Source organism: Ochlerotatus camptorhynchus, unplaced genomic scaffold (genome assembly GCF_037179485.1).
Source record: "Ochlerotatus camptorhynchus isolate MF236.1 unplaced genomic scaffold, CSIRO-AGI_Acam_v1.1 ptg000601l, whole genome shotgun sequence".
Lineage (NCBI taxonomy): Eukaryota > Metazoa > Arthropoda > Insecta > Diptera > Culicidae > Ochlerotatus > Ochlerotatus camptorhynchus.
The window spans coordinates 30,404-45,731 of record NW_027041081.1 but is presented as its reverse complement, the minus strand read 5'-3'; the positions used below and the strand labels follow the sequence as shown (position 1 = coordinate 45,731).

At 39.4% G+C, this 15,328-nt stretch overlaps 1 long non-coding RNA gene across 1 annotated transcript in view; it reads right to left on the bottom strand.

The window, feature by feature from the left end:
- Window positions 1-6,972, bottom strand: part of LOC135714037 (uncharacterized) — a 146,970-nt gene extending 139,998 nt beyond the window's left edge. The window contains exon 1 of the long non-coding RNA XR_010518797.1: window positions 6,836-6,972. This is a non-coding gene — a long non-coding RNA (uncharacterized LOC135714037). The remainder of the gene's footprint in view (window positions 1-6,835) is intronic.
- Between the last annotated feature and the right edge of the window lie 8,356 nt (window positions 6,973-15,328).

The following is a 15,328-nucleotide window of genomic DNA, read 5'->3' as shown; positions in this document are numbered from 1 at the left end:
TCTACACGCTATTTTGAGGCTACTCATTTTTGAGTCGAAAATCACTCAGTCCAGCCAAAAAGGAAGTTACCCAAAAATGAGTAAGCATGCTTTTATTCAAATTTGAGTAAGCGTGCTTATGGAAGAAACTGGGTAACGGTTACTCAGATGATGACATTTGTCAACTGAGTAATCCTTAAGGGCTGAACACAATGTAAGCGGCACAGCGGCATAGCGGCATGCGCAAATTTCCAAAGTATGGGAAAACGTTTGACAACCCACAATGAGCACGCAGCGGCAAACGCGGCGTTGTATTAAAACGCACTTTTTCCAATATTTTGAAAAAAGCGCGGCACGGCATTGCGGAATCAAAACATTGAAATTTTCAACGTAAAGAAAATGGATCTCGTGGTAGACGTTTCCGAAGAAGAATTGTTAAACTGTTTTTTTTTATCGGAGTGGTAAAAAAATATCCTGCTTTATACGCCAAAGGTGATAAGTCTTACCAAAACTCCCTAAAAAAGGATAGTCTTTGGTTGGCTGTCAGCAATGAGACAAAAATTTCAAGTAAGTTTTGATGCCATCATTCTGGTTAATTATATACAGTTTTCATCGAGGGTTAATAAAAATGATTTCTATTGCCCGGCATATATTTTTTTCTAATTACAGTTGAAGAAGCTAAAAAAAGTGGAAAAACCTAAGACGCTATTTGAAGGAACTGCGGAGAGTGGAGCAGACGGTGACATCCGGTGTGGGTCGCTCGCAGGTTTATGTCCCAAAATGGTACTTGTACCACGAGCTGCCTTTTTAATCAACCCACTGTAAACGGAGAAGGTAAGTTGAATATGTTCGTTTTTATATTTAAAAGCATTCTTAATGCATTCTTATTTACTATTCCAGCACCATCAGCAACTATCGAGCACAGCATCATTCGAACGTTGACGAAGATTTCGAGCAACCCACAACCGATTCGAATGTCAAGGGCTTTGGCAAGGTAGAAGAACTAGGCGACATTGAGAACATCGACGATGCCACTACACCATTGACTACATCGGCAAACCGCAAAAGAAAGTCTGACGCAATGGATTCCAAAATGCACGTGATTTTGGACATAGTTGTAGACGTTGCTACGACAATTCAACAAGAGAACTCAAACCGCCATAAGGAATTTTGTAATTATCTTGGTCAACGTGTTGCCCATGAAAGTAGCCCGAGATTTGGATGTGGAATTTGCAGCTAGAGTAAATGAGATGCTTGATATTCATACTGATGAATAAACGATAAACGAACAATTTGTATATCCTTCGAATAAAATGTTAACCAGATTAATCAGATTGAGCATGTCTTCAGATATGTAACATGGGAAAATTACAGTTTTGGGCCGATTTCATAACCTATTTATTCTAGGTCCTCCAAATCATCCTTAATTCAAGCCAGATGATCAACCAGATCAACCTTGGCTGATATGTCAGCAATCAATCAGGCTCAAGTGGGTTCACAGAATCTATTTGCATCATTTACGACCGTACTATATTCATAGCAGTTGGGCATGCCCAATCAGGTTCATGGAATCTATTTGTACCAGCCATGGTTGATCTAATTGATCATCTGGCATGAACACCAGGATGATTTAGAGGACCTAGAATTTTATTTCTTATATACTTTAAAGTTTTTCGACTTTTCCTGAGGTTTGCTTGTTTTCTTAGAAGTTATAAGAATTTGCCTGAAGTTTATTAATATTTTCTAATGATCTAAGATTTTTTTGAAAGTTACTGGTCTTTTGGAATAATCTAAGAATTTATCTGAACTTTGCTAATATTCTAGGAAGTTTTAAGAATTTGTTTTTTTTTTTGTAATAGATTCCGGATTTTTTTTATATTTTCAGATATTCTCTGAAGCTTTCTGAATTTTCCTTAAGTTCGCTGCTTTTCTATGAAGTCCTTAGAATTTTAGTAAAGTTCGCTGATCTTTTCTGATGGTCTTAAGCTCGCTTATCTTCTCAAAAGATCCCACAATTTACCTGAAGCATCGTAGTCTTGTGGAAGGTTGCTGAATTTCTCTGAAATTTTCAGAATTTTCTTGCAGTACGGTTAGCTTCTCTGAAAGTCTCATATGTTTTCTGAAGTTTGCTGGTCGTCTCTGAAGTTTTCAGGATTTTCATCAAGTTTGGTGATCTCCCCTGATGATTGGCGATTTTTTTCTATGAATTTAGCAGATTTTCTCTGTAGTTCTATAAATGTTCTGAAGTTATTTGATCCTCTCTGAAAATTGATGAATTTTTCTGAAGTTTGCAGTTTTTTTATTGAAGTTCTCTGAATTACCATGAAGTATGCCGAGCATCTCAGAAGTAAGCTGGATTTAAAAAAGGTTTGTGATATTCTTTCTAAAGTTTTCTGATCTGTGAAGTCCTAAAAGTTCATCTGAAGCTTGCGGATATTTTCTGAAATTCTCAGAATTTAACTGAAATTCAATGTTCTTTCGAATAATTTCAGAATTTAACTGATATATGATATTCTCTGAAAAGCTCTCCAAATTTCCTCAAAGTATTCTTTTTGCCTTTGAAGTACTGAGAATTTCCTGTGAATTTGTTGTTCTTTCCTGAAATTATAAGATTTTTTCTGAAGTTCGCTGATCTCAGAGTTTTTAAAGCTGTACTGATCTTTAATATTGATCTAAGAATATTCCTGAAGTTTAACGAAGGTCACAATCTTCTTAGAATTTTCCTCAAGTTTTTTACGATGTTCTCTGAAGTGTGTTGAATTTCTCTGTGCTTAGCACTTTAACAAAATATGATGATCTTTCAAGATTTTTAATTTTTTCTTAAGCTTTTCATCATCTTAAATTCTTGATTTTTAATCTCAGTTAGTTTAAGTTTGCTTCAAGATTTGCTGTTCTTTCCTGAAGTAATCAGATTTGTTTCTGAAGCTTGCGGATCTTTTCATAAGTTCTCAGAATTTTAAAAACTTTTTGATCTTTTCTAATGACCTAGGAGTTTTCCTGAAGTTTGTTGATCTTCGATACTGTTATTAAAAAAAAAATCTGTAGTTTTTCTTATCTTCTTTGAAGATAGTTTGCTGATATTTTCTGAGGTACTGAGAATTTTCCACAAGTTTGCTGATATTCCCTGAAGCTTTCACAATTTTCTTGATGTTTGTTGATTTTCTCTGAAGATTTTTATTTTTTATTTTGATGATATTCTCTGAAGTTCTTAGAATTTGCCCGAAGTTTGTTTATCTTTGAAGTTTTCAAAGTTTTCCTGAAACTTTCACATGTTTTCCAAAATGCTCATAATTTTCCTGAAGTTTGCTGATCTTTTTAATTGATGTCAGAATTAACCTGAAGTTTTCTTATATTCTTTGAAGATTTTAAAACGTTCCTGTAATTTGCTGATATTCCCTGGAAATTGATGAATTTTGAAGATATTAACTGACATTCTCCTAAGTTCTCAAAACTTTTCTAAAATTCGCTGCTTTTCTAAAATTTTCTATGTTAGCTAAGAGTTCCTAACATTTCAAAAGTTTGCTGATTCCCTGAAGTTTGCAGATATTTTCTTAAGTACTCAAATTTTTCCTGAAGTTTCTCTGTGATCTGCTGATATTCTCAGAAGTTTTCAAATTTTTTTGACGTTAAGGTCTCAGATCTCAGAGAACATCAGGTATTCAGCAACTTACAGCGCAGACCGATAACTTCTGGAATATTCGTAGATCATTGGAAAAGAACTTTTGAAAGCCTTTCTAGAACTTCACAAAATGGCAACACATTTCAGGAAAATTCTGAGGCCTGGTATTATAATATATACCTATATTAGAAGAAAAAAATCATGTTATATTTGAAAATTTAATAGTTTCGCTGCTATTTTGATAAATTGTAATAAAGTTCATTAAATGTTTAATATTTAGTTTCCCTGAAACAGAAACCACATTGCTATATGTTATTGGAGTTTTGTTTTTATTGCATTAGCAGAATATCAAATTGCATACTCGTTTTGTCACTATATTTAATCAAGTTTTCAATTTGATCTCACTGGTGGCAGGAATTGTTTTCCATTCGATATCATAGGAAGAATGCTGTAGATTTTGATATTTTAACCGTTAAAACTACCGAAATGATAGCAATCTAAGTAATCATTATTAGCAGCATTACAACATCAAATTAAGTTTTCAAATTGATCTCAGACTTTGCTCAGAAGACTTATTATACGACACATCATATAACAACTATATGTTTCTGTTCTAGTGAAAAATGGACTCAGGGTTTCCGGAACCTGATTCGTAGCTACCAGTTAATTTATGAAACAGATCCTAGAAAATAATTTTTTTCTCCTTAAATACGTATGGGTGTTTTGTATAAATAATATTTCGGTTGTGTATTGTCGGTTGTGAACCTTGAGAAATAAGAATGGTACTCATAACTATTCAGAATGGTTTTATTGCCCTCTTGCTGTTTTACAAAATAATTTTGTTTAACATAACTGATCAATCAATGTGCTCGTAACGATAATTCTCCGATACATGCTGCGCTAAAATATTGCGGACTTCAAATGCAGTCCGAGGAGCATTATGTCCTCGACTAATTGAATCAGCGGAAACACTTAGTAGAGGATCAACATATGAGCGCCATGACTTCAAAATCCTCCACTGTGCGACAGTGATCCCGAAATTGTGGTTTAACTGTGCGGCGAGCAATAGAAAGCCTTTTATTGAAATTTTCTTGAACTTGTGGTAGATTCCTCCCTGGGAAGGCCAAAGTGCGGCCCGTTGTCCGCACGTGGTGCTTGGATCTCTATGATGCAATATCCTCAACTTGATTTTCTTTTTGCACTTCGAATGTATGGCCGAAATGATTATTAAATACGCAAAACTCAACTTTAAATATGATCATCGAACAAAGATACATCTATTGGAAAAATAGGCATGAGCACCACAGACTTACATCAACGTTAAAAACAGTCGACACTCCGAGTTTATTGGTTTCCTAATCGAATGCTTTTCCAAGTGCGCTTTCAGAATCAGAAGAAGTTTCTCGAACGTTTCTGAATTCATCCGAACTGACCTGACGAAGTAATCGGGGTCCTTTTCCTTCATCAGGGTAAAAGCTGTTTTATAGAATCCTTTAAAAAAACCATAGTTTAGCGACAAGAAATAAATTATGATGCAAATTACCTTCACTTTCCCGCACTTGATTGCACGGTCTCACCCACCACCGACGATGTTGCGAGGAAATATCCTGCAGATACCTCTGTTCCCGCACAGCCTGCACAATTTTCACAATATTTGCAATGCGTTCCATTTTTAACATGAACACAGGACACTGGAAACACAGGAAAACTCGAGAAAACTAGTTCAAAAAACACTTTTCACGGACCGAGAAGCTCTTTGTTTATGAACGATGACAAGTGGAATAAAAATCGGAAGGTTTATTTGCGCATGCATTGTGGGTTGAAATGGTTGAAATGCGGCAAAGCGGCAGCGGTAAAAGCGGTTTAGTACAATGCGCGTTGCCGCTGTGCCGCTTTGTCGTAATGCCGCTGTCATTGTGTTCAGCCCTTTACCCATTTCGATAGAAACGAATGCATGCCCATGAATCATTTCCTCCAGGAAGAATATTAAAAAATTATGAAAATGATAATTCTGTATTTATTGATACCAACCTATTTGTTAAAGTTGTATTTCTCATCAACTAGCTGGTGATAGCTTTCGCCATCCAGGATATTAAGTAGCTATTCATATTCACTGCTTCACATCTAAAAATAAAATTTTAGACTTACTGCACAAAAATCGCCTGCTCGCAACTTCAAAGATTGCCATTATTTAATTGATATCAGAACCATTTACCCAGAATCTGGGTAGATTCAACTCATAGAAATAAAACCAGTTTACTCATTTTTTGACAACTTCATACATCATGCAAAAATGAGTGCGATCTACCCAGTCACTGAGTAGCCTCAAAATAGCGTGTGCGTTTTCTGGTAGGGGAAATATTCACTGATAAAATTTCAAAGATTGTGGGACACTTCTTCTTCTTCTTCTTCTTCGCATTTCAAGCTTATTGCATATCGCATATTAGCTTATTGCGTGCTCTCAACTTAGTGTTCTAATTGCACTTCCACAGTTATTAATTGAGAGCTTTCGATGCCTGTACCATTTTTGCATTGGTATAATTGTGTGACATGTCCAATCATACTTCTATGCCCAGGGAAGTCGAGAAATTTTCCTACCCGAAAAATTCCTAGACAGGACCGGGAATCGAACCCAGCCACCTCTATGTGTCGGACATATACTTAATATGTTTACACATAAAAACCATTAATATGTTTACACATAAAAACCATACATTGACACATACCATTCATTTAACTCATAAATGTCATGTGTGCTGTGGGTGGATTCTGTTTATGCGTGGTCACATGAAAATCATGTGGAATTTCACATGGAAATTCTTCAATAAAAATGTGTGGAATTTTATTAGTGTTGGCTTCGGCAATACCTTAACCTATTATCGTCAGGGGGTGAACAACGTCCTTCAGAGGTCAACTTTGGCATGTGGATACATTGTGTTTCAGAGCATATATTGGCCAAATTTGAGTGCTCTAGGACTTTGTTTACCCCCTGATGATAATAGGTTAAGGTATTGTCGAAGCCAACATTTCCCCTAGCTGATATTTATTCTCCAGAAGATGCGGCATCAGAGCAAAGGCTGGAAGCCGTATCACCATAAACATATTTAAAAATAAGTAAAATCTCCATACCTTTAGGTGAGATTATGTTTAATGCAGGTATTTTAAGCTATAGTAGATGATAAATAAGCAACAAATAATCTATTTAATGTTAAATAGTTATATAAAATAGATACTTACTTGTTTGGTTAAGGTAACTATGAGTAGTATATAGCCGTTAACGATAATCCCTATTAGAATAGCGATAATAGAAATAATTTCCAAAGTTAATGCAAACATTCCAAATGTTTCATAGTGTAGCTTTTCATCTGTTGGTTGCCACTGAAAAAAAAAGAGATAAACATGTAAACATTTCTCATGTAAAAATTTACCTTTCGCGAATGCATTTGCTTGCAAGTGTTGTTCTTATTTATGGAGTACATTTTACGACTCGTTTTCACAGTTAAATAATCATATTGTCGAGTAGTTTCGAGACGACCAACTACGGGTGATTTTAAGAAAATTAAATAATATATTACGATTGTTATAAGCTTAGCATAAATAAGACTATTTTCTCTAGGTTCTAGAAGAAATAAAATATCGAAATATTGTTCCACGGCAAAGTTCAAGTGGTAGAAAACGTAATTTTAATCTGCTCAAATGATGTGAACCATTGAATACTATTTTTCATCATCGAATGCGACAGATTTTGCACCAGCAGTAGTGGCTACACAACTAACTTTCATGTGATCCCATATTTGGCAATTGAACCACTAATTTACATGAACCATATGTGTCCAATGAAATAAAAATGTGATTACTCACATAGAATTTATTCAGATAAAAATCAATAATTTTGCTATTGAAAAAATACACTAATAAAATTTCAAAGATTGTTTTTATGTGTATCATAAATGAATTTTTGCAATGTGATGAACAAATGAAATCTATGTGTCGAACACATACTTAATATGTGTACAAATAAAAGCCATGTGTAACCACACATACTATTCATTCACATGGAAATTCATCAACAAAAACTACAAGGGACAGTCCTATGGGGTTGTAAGCAATGGTGACGTGGTCTTATATAATAAAGCAAAGGACTACGTGGTCTTATATAATAAATCTTATTTGTTAACTGCAGCAGGAGCTTGTGTTTTGTGTAGGAATAGGAATTTGAGCGCTTGACATACATGGCCCACAGCAACTCACGAGGACTACAGATTCCGATCCATAGCGGTGCGGCTTCTTCCTCCTTCTACACCGTTCGAAAAATTCATGTAAATTTCTGCGAGATATAGCGCACATAAAATTAACGCTAGATTTGGCATACATATACGGATATTTCGTGTAAATTTAAGCGTAATATCGCATAAATTAGCAATATTTTATGCAAGCTTGTAAACGATTTCGCTGTTTATGCCAAATATAGCTCAACATTAAACGAAGGGAGATTTTACACGATAGTTTCTTTTCTATGTCGCGATAGTCAGAATTTTTTCAGTGTATGGGCCACGCTTCAAGCTTTGCAGCATCGGTACCAAAATCATGTGCTCCAGCCTGGGGGAGTACAAACAAATAGGATGTTTCCTGAAGGAAAACAACGTGGACTTCTTCACACATGATCTGCCATCGAGCAAGCCACTGAAGGAGGTTTTGCGAGGATTACCGTCATTCGAGGCGGCTGCGGTGAAGTGTCCGAGCTGGAGCGGCTTGGGCTCCAACCTGCGGCCGTGTTCCAGATGAACCGCCGTTCCATCAACAATACCAGCTTCCGTAACCAGTTGTTCCTGGTGCACTTCACGAAGGGATCCACCAGCCTTGCGGCTCTGAGATCCAAAATCCGGGACCTGTTTCAGGTCATCATCAGTTGGGAGCATTACAAACCCCAACATCGTGATGTTACGCAGTGTATAAACTGCCTCTCCTATGGCACCAAAAACTGCCATATGAAGACAAACTGCGGCAAGTGTGCTGGAACTCACTCAACTGCGTCCTGTGAGCAAGTTGATGACATAGAGCCAACGTGTGTCAACTGCGGTTGTAGTTTTCATCACTGTTACTTTTCACCAGGGCTTGATATTCACATTAAAAAGTCAGCACAGTTCGGTTGTTAGAACCAGAGTGTATCTTTATTGCGTATCTTGACTTAACCTAAGCTGTATGTACTGAAGGTACCTGAAGTCATTATGTAAAGACGGACCAATCAGTGATCGATGCACTGATTGAGAGAGAGCAAAAGAGAGCCCACACAGTCGGCACTGCCGCGCGACGTGTAGCTTGGAAATAGTCGGGTACAGTCATAAATTATTGACCCGGTAAAACGACACTTTCATGGGAAAGTGCTTATGCAAATGCAACGGCCATCGGCTCGATGGGTTGCTGACTTATTGGAAATGAAGTGGGTTTGCTAACATGTCCGATACACATGTTACACCACCACCGTTTGGGAAAAAATGATTTAAGATCATTTTTCTTCTGACTTCAAATACCTTTCACAAAATTCTTGAATTATGGAATTATTGTTTGTATTATAAATTTAGTCTTCTTACTTTCTAGCTCATCCTCCCCTTTCGAGAAGAATGGTTTTACATGGTATAACCATTCCTAAAATTGTAATGTAATATTATGTTAAGCTGAAAAATGTAAATTTATGGTTAAGGATGAATTATATTTGATTTAGGATTATTCGATTTTTTTTTTTTTTTTTTTTTAAATGCGTTTATTTTTCCAGGCTCATTTGCCGTAGCTTTGCGGAGCCGATATTCATTGTTTGGATGACAAAATTTCTTAAAACTAACGTTAGTAAAGCGGGGGCCGATTACTCGCGGCTATCTCGAGGTTAGGGGTAACAAATTGTAACAAATGGATGGCAGGGTAGGGATTGAGAACACAAGGTTTGGAGAGCAATGTGCTTTTTATCTCGAACTAAGCGACCAACTGACGAAAAAGACAAACATGGGGGTACACCGATGGGCAGCTAACAACTTGGGGGAACACAAGATGACACTAAATACTAAATCCTCAGATCGATCCGTTTTAAAAACACATAAATTAAATTAAAATATTCGAGATCTCGGCTCGCCAAGATGTCTCTAACGGGCCGCATAGGTTGTTTTCCTCGGGCCCTGAGGGATGCGGATAACTCGGATCTAGCAACACAATGTAGGGTGCATGACCAAAGCACGTGGTCGATATCGTGATAGCCACTACCACAAGCGCACAAATTGCTGCCTGCGAGCCCGATTCGGAAGAAATGCGAGTCTAACGAGTAGTGATTGGACATGAGCCTTGATATGACACGTATAAAGTCACGGCTCATGTCCAATCCTTTGAACCATGGCTTGTTCGACACCTGTGGGAGAATAGAATGTAACCATCTTCCCAGATCACTCTCATTCCATTTTTGTTGCCAGTTGGTGAGGACGTGCTGACGGGTAATTGAGAAAAATTCCGCAAAGGCGATTTGTCGATCAAAAATATCGCCTTCCATAGCGCCCACCTTAGCTAGCGAGTCCGCTTTCTCATTACCCGGAATTGAGCAATGAGATGGGACCCAAGCTAAGGTGATAGTATAGGAGCAGTTAGATAAAGTACTCAATTTTGCTCGGATTTCGGTCAGGAAATACGAGGAGTGCTTCATCGGCCTCATTGATCGAATAGCCTCCAACGAGCTAAGGCTATCAGTAAAAATAAAATAGTGATCAGATGGTAGTGAGGCAATTTGCTCTACTGCGTAAAATATGGCTGCTAGTTCCGCCACGTATACGGAACAGGGTTTTTGCAGTTGATATGAGGCGCTATGAAATTCGTTGAATACTCCAAATCCAGTGGAAGCGTTTATAGTTGACCCATCTGTGAAAAAACTCTTATTGTTACTAACATGGTGGTACTTGTTTGCAAAAATTAAGGGAACAACCATCGATCGATGGTGATCTGGTATTCCACGGATTTCTTGCAACATGGTCAGATCAAAATTTACAGAGGAACTATAAAAGTCTTGGAGGCAAACACGAGAGGAATTGAATGAAGAAAGGCCAATCTCCAGCGTCATGTACTCGTAATAGAGACTCATGAATCTTGTTTGAGGATTTCTGTCGAGCAGCTTCTCAAAGTTTTCTATTACTAATGGGTTCATTACTTCACAACGGATAAGAAACCGGAAGGACAGTTCCGCGAAACGATCTGTCAGTGGGAGAACACCCGCGAGTACTTCGAGGCTCATCGTATGCATCGAGTGCATACAGCCAAGCGCGATTCGGAGGCAACGGTATTGAACCCGTTGCAGCTTCAGGATATGTGTTTTCGCCGCGGATTGAAAGCAGAAGCTTCCGTACTCTAGAACCGACAAGATGGTTGTTCGGTACAACCTGATCAGATCTTCCGGGTGTGCTCCCCACCAAGTTCCGGTAATTGTACGAAGAAAATTGATTCTTTGTTGGCATTTTTGTTTCACATACGCAATATGTTTTCCCCATGTGCTTTTGGAATCGAACCAGACACCTAAATACTTGAAAGATATACTTTGAGTGATTGTTCTACCCTTTAGTTGAAGCTGTAACTGTGCAGGATGATGCTTCCTAGAAAAAACAACCAACTCAGTTTTCTCCGGAGAGAATTCGATACCCAGCTTCATAGCCCAAGTAGACAAATTGTCTAAGGTATCTTGCAATGGTCCTTGCAGGTCCGGTGCATTGCGTATCTGAAAGTAAACCATTCGACTCGACCCATTTGTCTAGACGAAAAAGAATCATTTTCTCCAACAATTTCCGTATACAGGACAGCATCGCGATGGGACGGTACGAGTTATAATCCGACGCGGGTTTACCGGGTTTTCGAATGGCGATAACTCTTACTTGCCTCCAGTCATCCGGAACAATGTTGTGCTCCAGAAATTGATTGAATAAGTTCAACAAGCGTCTCTTCGCGACATCTGGGAGATTTTTAAGCAAGTTGAACTTGATTCTATCCATTCCTGGAGCTGAATTGTTACATGAAAGGAGAGCAAGTGAGAATTCCACCATCGAAAACGGGGAATCTATTTCGTTATTACCCGACGGACGATCACGAACGTTGATTTGAACCGACACCGAATCCGGGCAAACTTTCCGCGCGAAGCTGAATATCCAACTGTCCGAGTACTCCTTGTCTTCGTTAATCGGTGATGACGCGTTTCGCATTCTCCTGCCGACATTCCAGAGTGTTCTCATGGAAGTCTCTCGCGACAAACCATCGACGAACCGACGCCAGTAACCGCGTTTTTTTGCTTTAATTAAGTCCTTAAAAGTTTTCTCGAGGTCGGTGTACCGCTCGAAATCCCCGACCTTGCCGTGTTTGCGGAACTGTTTAAACGCGGCGGACTTCTCGCTGTTCGCGTCGGTGCAATCCTTATCCCACCACGGGGTGGGAGGTCGCTTGCGGACGGAAATACCCGGAACACGTTTCGTCTGTGCTCGCAGCGCAGAATCGATGATAAGACGCGCGAGAAAGGAGTACTCGTCCAGCGGAGGAAGTACGTCAACCGATTGGCTGGCATCAAGAACCGCGGTCGCGAATTTTCGCCAGTCAATGTTTTTTGTAAGATCGTACGCGATGTCGACCGAACGAGTAGAAGATGAACCATTGGTAATAGAAATTTTGATTGGCAAATGGTCACTACCGTAGGGATCTTGAATTACTTTCCACGAGCAATCCAACGATAGTGAACTCGAAAAAAATGAGAGGTCTAATCTGTTTATTTTTGCTGGAGGTTTGGCTACTCGTGTTGCTTCCCCGGTGTTCAGAATTGTCATTTTGAAGAAGTCGCACATGTCGTATATCAAGGTTCAGCGGTTGTCGTCGTACAGTTCCCCCCAGCCTGTACCGTGAGAGTTAAAATCTCCCAAGATCAACCGTGGCTCCGGCATAGCCGTGCAGATATCCGAGAAACTTTGACGAGAAATCGCAGTTCGCGGTGGAAGATATACTGAGGCAATACTGAGGCATTTACCTCGAATATTAACCTGACATGCAGCAACTTCAATGCCTGTCACCGAAGGCAGATCGATTCTGTAGAAGGAATGGAGCTTGTTGATCCCCAGAAGCACCCCTCCATACGAATCAGCGCGGTCAAGGCAAATAATGTTGAAATCGTGGAAAGCAAGATCGTTGTCTGAAGAGAGCCATGTTTCACAAAGGGCAAATGCATCAGAAAGTGAGTTGTTAACTAAAAATTTAAATGTGTCAAGTTTTGGCATAAGACTTCTACAGTTCCACTGAAGAACAGAGATCATATCCCCGACCTCATTCGGAGAATTATCCATCGAAAGATATGATCGATGCAAGGAAGGACCACCTAGAAGCTAGTTGCTTCAAAAGAGTTTTCACCATTGGCAGCACTAAATTAATAATGCTCCTCGTTGAGTCAGAGACATTGAATATACTGAAGAAGCTATCCACAATACCAGAAAACGTGAACATGGGGGCATGTTCTTGCTGATTATTCAGCTGCTTTTCTGGCCGAAAAACTGGGACACCTGGGGTTTTAGATGATCCTGGAAGTGACGGAAAGTTCTTGTCATAATTACAAGGTTTAAAACCCGGTGGAATGGGTTTCGGTGTATTTCCGTTACCTCTTGAATTTTCCAAGGTGGAAGGGTGGTCCGTACGAGTGGCCTTACGAGGCTTTTCGGTGGTGTGTTGTTTTGCTCGTTTTCTCGTATTGCCTTTAAAGACAAACGGACTACCCTCACCGCCCTCTGAGTCAGAGTCTAGATCATCAACTGGCAAAATGGAGAACGTGTTACTGTTTTTTGGTGTGGTCTGAGAAGATGAAGCGGTATTCTTCAAGAGTTCTGCTAGTGTTCTCTTGGAGCGAGCTTGCAGAGACCGCTTAAGTTTTTCTCCCTGCTGTTTATACCTCGGGCAGTTAGTCAGGGTATGCAGGCTCTCCTTGCAGTACACACATTTTGGTGGAGCACCGCAAGGGCCCTCTTGATGTTGCTCGCCACACTGATCGCAGCGTGGTTTGTTCGAGCAGTAGTCCGATGTATGACCAAGTTGTTTACATTTCGAGCAGTTCATTACCCGAGGTACAAACAGGCGTACAGGCAGCCGAACCTTGCCAATAGCGACGTAGTGAGGTAACTTCTTGTTCTTCTTGTTCGCATTTCAAGCTTATTGCTTAGCGCATAGTAGCTTATTGCGTGCTCTCAACTTAGTGTTCTAAATGCACTTCCACAGTTATTAATTGAGAGCTTTCGATGCCAATACCAATGCATGAATTTGTATATTGTGTGGCAAGCACAATGATACTCTATGCCCAGGGAAGTCGAGAAAATTTCCAACCCGAAAGATTCCCTCGACCGGACTGGGGATCGAACCCGCCGCCTCCGGCTTGGTAATACCGTGCCTTTACTGACTAGGCTATGAGGCCCCTTAAGTAGTGAGGTAACGCTGAACCCGAAAACGTCACACGAAACGAGTTTGACAAGGAATAAGTTTTTTTGGAGCCTACTACGGATACTGACTGCATTTGAAGGCAGTCCAATATCTTCACCTTCGGCAGAGCACGGTTTTTAAAGATTCCGAAGGAATCGGGACCCAAGAAATCATCACTAGTCAAACTCGCTTCGGTGACCACTCCTTCAATTTCTACCTCACTACTGGGTATGTAGACTCGGTATTCCAATGAAAAAATCTCGCACGCAACAATTTGGTTAGCCTGCTTCCGGTCATCAACGGTAACGCGCAGTTTTATTGGTGTTACCTTGAAGATATCGGTAACGGCCGAAAAATGTGTTGTTAGATCCTTAGAGATCCTCGGAATGTTCAAAAGTTTTTGTTTGGGCCGGAAAAAAACAACCCATGGGCCTTTCGAGGCTTCTGGGTAAGCCTTTAGGCGGGGGAGCGCAGAGGTTTTTGGGGGCAATGGTGTGGGGGGTGCAGGTGGACGAGGAGGAGATGGTGGGGGAGAGGGTTGTGGGCGATACCTTTTCTTGGGATATGCTCCAGTATTTTTGCTGGAGAGCGAGTCAACTGGAACGTCAAGGGTTTCCATTTCCACAACTTCCTCGAGACTTTCGTGTGAGGTGGAATTAAGAGTTTCGTCGTCTGAGATGGAAAGCGACCATCCCCCGCCTTTATCATTTTCATCCATTGCGGTTAAATATCGCCGCAATGGTGTTTTTTGTAAAAAATTTTACAAATAATTGCAGTAATTTCAAATAATATCAAAAAAAATATATATATATATATATAGTTTCACTCTACTAACGAGTAATACATGCAAAGAAAAAAAAAAAATAAAAAAAAAAAAATAATGATTATATACTATTTACAGAGTTTTGGATCACCCTAAGTAATACAAAAATAATAATAAAAAAAAAATCAAGAAAAAAAAAATCAAGCGAAAAAAAAAATTGGATTTTTGGATCACCCTAATTAAACACCAATCTAATATTGGACCAGGGAAACAAGGGAGATGCTATACTGGCGAGAACAATACAAACGACACGATTTATACCTAACGCACTGAGGCGGCAGCAGACTGGAGAGATATAATTGTTTGATCCAACGGCTGCAGAGTCAATAACCTCGATGCTGGTGTGCCTCGGTCGACTCGGTAGGCAATATGACGCTCTTTCGTTGTTGCTATCGATGGGGTGATGTACCGATAGTGGTGATGATTTTGCTGATGATGTTGCGATGATG